Source organism: Telopea speciosissima, chromosome 11 (assembly GCF_018873765.1).
Source record: "Telopea speciosissima isolate NSW1024214 ecotype Mountain lineage chromosome 11, Tspe_v1, whole genome shotgun sequence".
Classification (NCBI taxonomy): domain Eukaryota; kingdom Viridiplantae; phylum Streptophyta; class Magnoliopsida; order Proteales; family Proteaceae; genus Telopea; species Telopea speciosissima.
Window position 1 is genome coordinate 29,063,074 of NC_057926.1, and position 9,473 is coordinate 29,072,546.

Genomic DNA, 9,473 nt, shown 5'->3' on the forward strand with positions numbered 1-9,473 from the left:
ACATTAACATCATGCATGTGAGATATTAAAAATATCCAAAATGCAAACATACAAAATATGGTAAAAATTATAAAAATGCCCTAGAGAACAAAAACGCAGAAAATGCATGAAAATGTTGTTTGTGCTTAAAACATGTTTATTAATGTTTAAACATGTAGCAAAAGTGGTAGGAGCCTCTCCAGGGTCCAAAACAAAGTTTGGCAGCAAAATGACCAAAATACCCCTAAGGGAAAATGGTAAAAACTGCCAAAACAAACACTTAGGGGTATTATAGGTGCAAAAAGTGATGTTAAATACCTTAAAATGAAAGACATACCAAATGGTATTACTAGAGTGACGCTTTAGGCCTGTACTTGGTCAATTACCAAAATGCCACCGGAGGACAAAAATGAGTTTTATGATAGTTATGAAGAACGATGGACGTGTCTACGCATGGAAATTTCATAAAAATCTTAAAATAAATTAATATGTACAGAACTTCGCCTGCACTAACAAGAATACCCAACGTGTATAGCTGGATTACAAGCAGCATTGGAACACTCGGTGAAATGCCTTGAGGTGTATGGTGATTCCCTACTCATCATCTGTTAGACTCAGGGTAAATGGAAGATAAAGGGGTGAAGGCCTTACCACCACGCCTATAACGAGGGGCTAAAAAAGAAGGCTACTTTGATGGCCTACATTATGCCAAATTCAAAATGAAATAAGAAGTGGATATACCTAAATTCGACCCTTGACGAAGATCGGAAAGGGAAATTTGCCCTACTTCTTTGATGAACTTTTGCACAGAAATTTTGATAGAGCTTCAGCTCAATTATACGAGCTTTGTAGAAGAAATCTGGGTAGAGCTTCAACTTATCAAATGAACTTTTGTCGACGAAATTCGGGCAGAACCTCGACTTATCGAGAGAACTTTAGCTTACCAAAAATGAACTTTGGTTGACGAAATTTGGGTAGAACCCCGGATTAGGTGGAGGGGGAGGGGATATTTCTCTCTCTCTTGAGGGACTATACCACCTAGGTTAGGTTTAGAAGTGGATCACACACGCACTTTTAGATCAAATCTGGAAAAATTCCCTTTTTTATAGATTTTGGGACATTAAGGGCTTATCGAGGGACAATAAGCAAAGTAACGAGACATTGGGGCATCGAGATAATACTAAAAAAAGTGAAAAATGCTCAAAAAACTGCCCAAGAGGCAGAAAATTCAGATTTGAACCTCATGGTTCATATGCTCAAAGAATAGGAGGGGGTATTTATAATTTTTGAAAATAAATATTTTTTCGGATATTTTGTAATGGTGCACCATTTAAGTTCCATGGATTCGTGGATTTGTGGATCACTTTACAGTTCCATTGATCTATGGATCAATAAATGGATCTAAATCCCTATTTCGGTGCCGAAAATGCACTGTTTCAATATTTTGGGTGCCGATTCGCACCTAAATACTGAATTTTTCTGTGTAATATACCATTGGATTTGTCTTTCCGAGCACTGTCCAATGTGTAGGTTTTTGTCAAATAATATTTTGAAATTTAGGACAAAGGTTAACCCTAATTAGTGCCGGGGGAATTCTTGATAGTTTTTTTTAACATTGCTTCTTCACCATTGGCTAGCATCAAGTATTTTTGCACTCAAAATAATTTGTCCAAACCTTATCGGGGTCATGTTGGGGTAGGTTAGGTGGTTGAGTTCTTCTTGAGATAGATACTACATTAATCCATGTCCAACTGTCATCAATGTCGTGGGGTGACAAAATTCAGCATCTATAGATTGTAAAATGTGGTTGCAATGGTTTGTGCAATTGCAGATTTAGCACCAAAGATGACCTTGTTGAAAGCGACCACCATGGACCCTGCCACGGCCACGACTACATCCTCAACCAGAGGAATTACCTTCGGATGCGGCTGGAGATAAACTTGAAGAATTGCGTTAAGTCGTGTGTACAGAAGGAGTACCAGCAATGGAAGTACCATGGTGAGATTTATGGCTCGATAATATAGAGTGAAGATCCTATAGGAGATGGGATCACTGCGAGTTAGCAAAGAAGGGACCATATCATGAAAATCAAACTTGAGACCATGATAAATATGCATATTGAATGTACTTGGCTGCAATGGTTGGCTGGTGGCCTTGAGTTCATTTGCTATTGATTTGGCACTTTGTAAACAAAGAGACATAGTTTCATCAGATTTTTGTGTCAATTCTTGAAAGGCCATGCGCAGAGACATAATACGGCTTTCTAATGTAGACTAAAAAGCTGTACAGAGAGATTCCCAAATTTCAAGGCTAGATCTCTTGCCAACAACTAGGGGAAACACCTCCTTGGAGAGATAAGCAATAAGAAGACTCTGAATCATGGAGTCCTGTTCGTGCTAAGCAAGGGCGGCCGCAAAATCCGTGAGACATGGTGTGGTATCATCAAGATGGCCAAAAAGGTTCTAACTATAAAGGAATGGTTCAAGATATATTTGCCAAAAGAGAGAAATTTTTGAGGTGAGTTTAATGGAGATGTAATGGTGAGCTTGATGAAGGCCGGGAGGGAGAAGAGGTGGTAGAGGAGGGAGGGGAAGGAAGAAGAGAGGCAGGTGGAGGGGGTGGGTTGATACTAGTAGAGGGTGGGTCAATACTTAGAGAGGATGGTGGGGAATCACGATTGTCAGCCATGGTGAATTACAACTTGGTAGAGTCGGAGAGAAGGGGCTGTATGGGGCGGCAACTATGAGATGGTATGGTAGCAACTTGATCGTTAAGATTCGTTGGAGTCAAAGAGAAATAGAGAGAGAAGCTCCGATACCATGTTAAGCCATGGAATGATGAAATAGTTTGTATTACAACAACAACCATAACCTTATCCCAACTAAATGGGGTCGGCTACATGGATCCGAAGAGGCTATGATAGTAAAAGAAATAAGAGAAGTAAAAAGAAGTACAAGAAGTAAAAGAGAAAAGAATAGAAAATAAGTAAAGGAAAAAAAGGGTCAAAACAGCATCCCAGGAACATTCCCCTACAAGGGGTCGGCTACACGGGTCCTAGTCCTCCAAACAACTCTATCTGCAGTCATACTAGGATTGAGCCCTACCGCATGCATATCCTTTCTTACCACTTTTCCAATAGTCATCTTAGGCATGCCCCTACCTCTTTTAGCTCCGTCAAACTGAATCTGGTCACTCTTCCTTACCGGTGCATCCATAGGTCTCCGTTGGACATGACCATACCACCTCAAGTGGCTCTCACGAAGCTTGTCCTGGATTGGTGCAACTCCCAATTTGTTTCTAATACAATCATTCCTTACTCTATCTCTCTTGGTCTTGCCACACATCCTCCTCAACATCCTCATCTCTGCTACACTCATCTTATCTATATTACTCTTCCTAACTGCCCAACATTCCGCTCCATAAGTCATGGTTGGTCTTATAACTGTCCTATAGAATTTTCCTTTAAGCTTAATAGGCATGCGTTTGTCACATAACACTCCCGATGCACCTCTCCACTTCATCCATCCTATTTTAATTCTGTGGGAAACATCATCCTCTATATCACCCTCTTTGTTAATGATTGACCCCAAGTATCTAAAGCATTCACTTTGTGGTAGCGTTTGCTCCTCAAGTTTCACCACTTCATCACCTCTCCTGGTTTGACTGAAGTTACACATCAAATACTCTGTTTTTGTTCTGCTTAACTTAAAGCCTCGTGATTTCAAGTTTGATCTCCATAACTCTAGCTTTGCATTAATCCCTTCCACTGTCTCATCCATCAAAATAGTATCATCAGCAAAAAGCATACACCAAGGGACCTCATCTTGAATGTGCCTGGTTAATCATCCATTATGAGTGCAAACAAATAGGGGCTTAGAGCTGATCCTTGATGTAACCCAATTGTTATAGGGAATTCACTACTTTGGCCCTCTGTAGTTTTGACACTCGTCACCACGCCCTCATACATGTCCTTGATTATGTCCACATAGTTACTTGAGCTCCTTATCTTCTCTAGGACATGTCAAATGAGCTCTCTAGGGACTCTATCATAGGTCTTTTCTAAGTCAATAAAAATCATATGGAGGTTCCTTTTGTAAGCTCTAAATATTTCCATAAGTCTCCTTAAAAGGTAAATAGCTTCTGTCGTGGATCTCCCTGGCATAAAACCAAATTGGTTCTCCGATATAACAGTTTCTCTTCTTAAGTGAACTTCAATGATTTTTTCTCAAAGTTTCATGGTATGACTCATTAGTTTTGTGCCCCTATAGTTATTGCAGTTCTGGATATCACCTTTATTCTTATAAATTGGGACTACAATGCTTCTCCTCCATTCATCTGGCATTTTCTTTGTACTCAAAATCTTGTTAAACAACTTGGTTAGCCAAGATACCCCCCGTGCTCCTAAGATCTTCCACACTTCAATTGGGATCTCATCTAGTCCTGGTGATTTCCCAACCTTCATCTTCCACAGGGCATCTTTAACGTCGGCCTCACCAACTCATTGTAGATGTTCATGACGTGTGTTGGCTTCAAGACTATTCTTCTCCACTTCTAAATCCATCCTATCGGTCAAGATAGCTCCATTAAATAGGTTGTAAAAATATTCACCCCATCTCTCCATAATGTCCTCATCTTGTATTAATACTCGACATTCCTCACTCTTAATGCATCTAACATGATCCAAATCTCTGCTCTTCCTTTCTCTTACTTTGGCTATCCGATAAATTGTATTTTTCCCTTCCTTTGTATTAAGTTTTTTATAGAGGTCATCATATTTTTTCGCTCTTGCTTTTCCCACAGTTTTCCAAGCTTCTTTTTTGGCTGCATAATATCTCATCTTATCATCTGCCTCGTTAGTCCTTTGCCAAGTCTTAAAATGAGCTTTCTTAGTCTTAATGGCTGCTTGAACTTCGTCATCCCACCACCAAGTCTCTTTAGGGGCCACACACATACCTTTTGAAATCCCTAGGACTTCTTTAGCAACCTTCGTAATACAAGTCGTCATCTCAGTCCACATCTCATTGGTATCTCCCTCAGAATCCCACTTTCCTTATAGAGCTACTTTATCGAAAAATGACTCTAAGAGAACTCCTTGGAGTTGCCCCCATCTTATCTTAGGGCAAACTTGTTTTGCCTTCTTACGTTGTCCCGTATTGAGGTACATATCTAAAACCATCAGTCTATGTTGGGCGGTTAAGCTCTCTCCTGGTATAATCTTACAGTCCTTACATAAAGGTTTATCAGACCTTCTTGTTAGGAAAAAATCTATTTGGCTTGCATGGTGCCCACTCTTGTAGGTAATTAAATGTTTATCTCTCTTTTTAAAAAAGGTATTTGCAATGCACAGGTCAAACGCTATCGCAAAGTCTAACACTGATATCCCCTCTTCATTCCTCTCTCCAGCTCCGTATCCTCCGTGAACCTCTTCGAAGCCTCTACAATCCCTGCCCACATGTCTGTTAAGATCCCCTCCAATAATAATTTTCTCTCCAGAACCAAAACCCTGTACTAATCCATCCATGTGCTCCCAGAATTGTATTTTAACACTCTCATCCAAACCTGCTTGGGGTGCGTACGCGCTAGCAATGTTGATAACCTCGTTGTCTAGCACCAACTTGATAGCTATGATCCTATCCCCAAATCTTTTAACATCTACTACTTCGTTCATAAGGTCTTTGTCCACAACTATGCCCACTCCACCTCTCCCACTTTCATCTCCCAAGTACCATAGTTTGAAATCATCTAATGCCTTCGCTTTGTGGCCCTTCCATCTAGTTTCTTGAATGCATGCCACATTAATTCTTTTTCTTCGCATAGCATCAATCAACTCCATACTCTTACTCGTCAAAGATCCGATGTTCCAGGATGCAAATCTAATCCTACACTTATGAACATGATTAGTAGTTGGAGACATGATATAAAACAAGATAATGGATAATCAAAAGATAGTAGGATCCATGCAAAAGGGATTGGCTGTATAGAATATAGTGCCGGCTGCCTACCTAACGCACTAGTATAAGATAACTACTATATAATATAACGGTGTAATTTAAAAAGAAATATGATTTATAGGGTAAAGTTTTAAATCAGAGCAAAGTGAAGATAAGCACGACATAAGCCCAAGAAAAAAACAAAAAAAAAACAAAAAAAAACACAATAAAACAAAAAAACAAAAAAAAACAAATATGAGGGGTAAGCAATAATCAACAATCAGGGTGGGGATTTAGAAGCAACAATGGAAAGAATAGTATATGGAAACAATGCAAAAACAATGTATAATAAAATAGGTAATAGAACAGGGTAATAGAACCAATAAACAGTAAACAACAGCCAGGATGTTAGAATAATATAAAGCACACTGATGGAATTAGAGGCAACAATAGAAAGAATATTATATAGCAACAATGTAAAAATAATGTACAACAGAATATGTAATAGAACAAGGTAATAGTATAAGCCACAATGTAATAAGACAATATATATCAGAGCAAGGTAATATACAGCAAAACAGGGAAAAGTAACAAAGACCCTTCACAGTTGTAACAGGGCCAACATGTATCAGAGTTCGCTACCCAGTATAGAGTAGAAAATGGTTTACCAGGTTTGCCGGAAAGGCAAGCCACAATTTAAATTGTGGATTAAACACTACAGCGTAGTAGTCTACTGTAGCGAATTCAGAGGAAATCGTGGGTCGAGAAAAACGCTGTCGATATAGCTAGTGGCTGAGAGAAGAAATCAGGGCTTGGGAGGAACACTGTGGAAATTGAGAAATCAAGAAATCACGTTTAAGTGAGTGGTGGAGGAGAAAGAGGGATCCTCAGAAGCTATGGATGGCTGTGGAATAATCCGGGAGGTGCGCTTGGGTGTGAGGTAGCAGAAATCAAAGAGATAATCTGATCGAAGGAATCAGAGTTGAGGAAACTAGAAGGAAAATACCGAGCTCAAGGACAAGCCTTGTGAGAGATAAAAACTAGAATGGAGAGGTGGTGCTTAGGTTTGGTGGCGATAATCAAGCGTTGGGTTGATACAGATCAAGGTTAAGCGATAATCGAGCATTGGGTTGAGACAGACGTATGGGAGACTCGAGATTGGAGAGGTAAGTTGAAAGGTTTAGAGGTGATGTAGTCTATGGCGAGGTTGTGGAGTAGAATCGGTTTGGGCTAGGCTGTGGAGAGGGATCGTGGATTTGGAGAGGAATCGTGGGTAGGAAAGAGGTAGCAGGTGTAATCGAGGGTTTGGAGCAGGTGTAATCGCAGGTTAGAGAGAGGATTGTGGGAGGAGGTAGAGATAACCAGGGGTAAGGGTGCTGTGATACTTGCCTGGTCTGGGGGTATTGTCCTTGAGTTTCACCAGATAACCAGACCTTGTAAGCCTGGGAAATGGCTCACCGATGGAATGATGAGGCCGTCGGAGTGAGCGAGGAGCTCACCGGTACCCTGGACTCGCTAGGGAATTTCCGAGCAAAATGACCGAAAATAGTTTGTATTGTATATTGGATATCTTTACAATGGAGTTTATATATAATTACAATGAGATAACCCTAGTAAGAGATTATGATTGTGTGTGCTTATACATGACACAAACATTACATGTGATATGGTTGAGACCTAATAGGAAATAAATTATAGCTGGAAAACTAAATATGGAGTCTCCTATGAATAGGAAACTCTATATCAGTGAATACTTCGCCTATGTCTATACAATCTCCTATGGAATGTGGGTTTCGGGTGCTGGTCAAGGTCCTACTAAAGTGGACTCTACTTATCTTTGGCCTTTTCATTTGAAATGAAGGCGCAAAAATTGGTGAACATAACCAACTATCATTTAGAATTTCATCTTTGGACCAAAAACAACTAAGTGGCAGAATGAGTACTTCTTTCTATTTTTTGATTACCTTTCTTGCGTATGTATAAGACCGAATCCATTTGATTTCTAAAAAGGATTAAAAATCCTTAACTTTGTGAGGAATCCTTCATTAGTGGTTGTGAATGACTGATTTTTTCAATCTTTTCAAGTAGAGGTTGCCTGTCAGAGGCCGACAAGTTTGGGTATTTTTATGGGCGGATAAGCAATGGCGGACATATCAGCCTACAATAGGAGATAGAGGCATTGTAGCTAGCCTCAATAATACGCATCTAAAGGAGGTAGGGACTACTAATGGACTATCACAAACGAAGTGAGGGAAGGAGTGACGACGATCAGGTAAGCATTTGTTATCTTCTTCGCCATTCACACAAACCCATGTCCATTGATGGGTGAGCCTCATCTCTCTAAATGCATTCTGTAAGAAAATTTTTAATCTCATCCTAGGAATTGATGGGTGCTTAGAATGTTAGTCTGATGGTCGCTCCTTCATGGTTGTTTAGGTTTGTAGAAGATTGTGATCGATGTAGTTATGGATGATGCTCCATGGTGGTAAAATGGCTGCCTTCTTCATTTGCTTCTTTTTACTCCAGATATCGAATACCATATTAACTCTGGTTTGGAAATATTACCAATTTGGGTTCATATCTTGAAAATATCAGATTGCTCTTTTTTCTAATCAATCTCTATTAAAGCTTTTCCGATGAACCTCGGCTTTCTCTGATAATCAACAGTGAACAATGAAAGGGTTGCTTTCTAACCCTTATGTGTCTCACATATATATAGTATTTGATAGTAATACCGAAAAACAAAACCAGAGAGACAATCAAAAGACTTTTAACCCTATCCAGTTCATCTCTTTCCATCAAAGTAGTTGTTTATTTGGATAGGAAACTATACCATGTATTAGCAACTCCCATTATGCTGATGTAGTAATTGGGCCACATAACCTCCCTACTAATATGATGTTGAGGGCTTCTTTTTTCATTTTTCTTTCAGTGACAGTTATCGGATCGGTTTTTTACCCGATCCATGTGCCCACCTGGGCAACCATGGACCCAATAGAGACGTTTAGAGTTACTTGGAGAAGGGGGCACTTCAAGTCCCCTACTTGTACTAAAACAAGTAATAGAGGTAGAGGGGAGTAGGTTGAGGATATAAGGGACCTACAACCGCTCCCCCAAAACATGCGAACTCTCCCTCTCTCTCAAAAAATCTTGCAACTCTCCATCTTCCTCTTCCATACTCTGTGTGTGCATTTCTAGAGCATCCATCACTGCTCTGGGATTTGGACTATGGAAGATTGCATCCGTTGCAATCACCTTTCGGGTTAGACTGTATGTGTTCTCTCCGTTCGTTGACTGTTGAGCAAGAATGTCTCGATCTGTCTCCACTATGTTTTTCTGAACACCGTTAAGGTAATCCTAAATGTTGTCCATTATTTAATAGTGACAAACAAGAGATATTTAAAAAGATGATTATGTAAAAGCTTGTATCAATGTATGTTTATTCTACCATGAAACCTCAATGGTGAACATTATAGCTATAGATAGGACTCCAAACAACCCCCCCAAAAAAAAAAAAAGAAAAAAAAAAAGAGAGCATAGGATATATAGCTATAGATAGAATAA

The 9,473-nt window shown here is 39.6% G+C and overlaps 1 pseudogene; it reads right to left on the reverse strand.

The window, feature by feature from the left end:
- Positions 1-2,974: 2,974 nt before the first annotated feature.
- LOC122644920 lies at positions 2,975-5,893 on the reverse strand (annotated as a pseudogene).
- Between the last annotated feature and the right edge of the window lie 3,580 nt (positions 5,894-9,473).